At 52.8% G+C, this 339-nt stretch overlaps 1 long non-coding RNA gene across 1 annotated transcript; it reads left to right on the forward strand.

The window, feature by feature from the left end:
• LOC105358821 lies at positions 1–339 on the forward strand. Its single transcript, XR_002875324.1, has 2 exons — positions 1–102; positions 184–339. It is a non-coding gene; the product is annotated as an uncharacterized LOC105358821 (long non-coding RNA).

Raw genomic sequence — 339 nt, forward strand, 5'->3', positions numbered from 1 at the left:
GCTCCGGACGCGACCAGCTGTCTCCACTTACCCTCATCACCACCATGGCCTCTTAAGGAGTTCCTGGACCTCCACTCGACGCCAGTTCGTTTTCCTCCCACGGTGCTTAGTCTGACTTGCTCAAGTTCTTGTCCTGTTTACCAAGCTTCATGTTACTAATTGCCCCTATCGTCTCTGACTCAGGAATAATCTACTCTGGATCTCACCTGGTCGCTGTCCCCTGGTTCCACGCTGTCCCTCGTCTGGAATCCTGCTGCTGCTCTCCTCCAGCCAGCTGCTGCGCCCCTGTTGGAAAGAAGCCTAAGACTCACCTTTCTATATAAAGACTTCTTAACTCAC

The sequence above is a fragment of the Oryzias latipes genome, chromosome 18 (genome assembly GCF_002234675.1).
Source record: "Oryzias latipes chromosome 18, ASM223467v1".
NCBI classification, from domain to species: Eukaryota; Metazoa; Chordata; class Actinopteri; order Beloniformes; family Adrianichthyidae; genus Oryzias; species Oryzias latipes.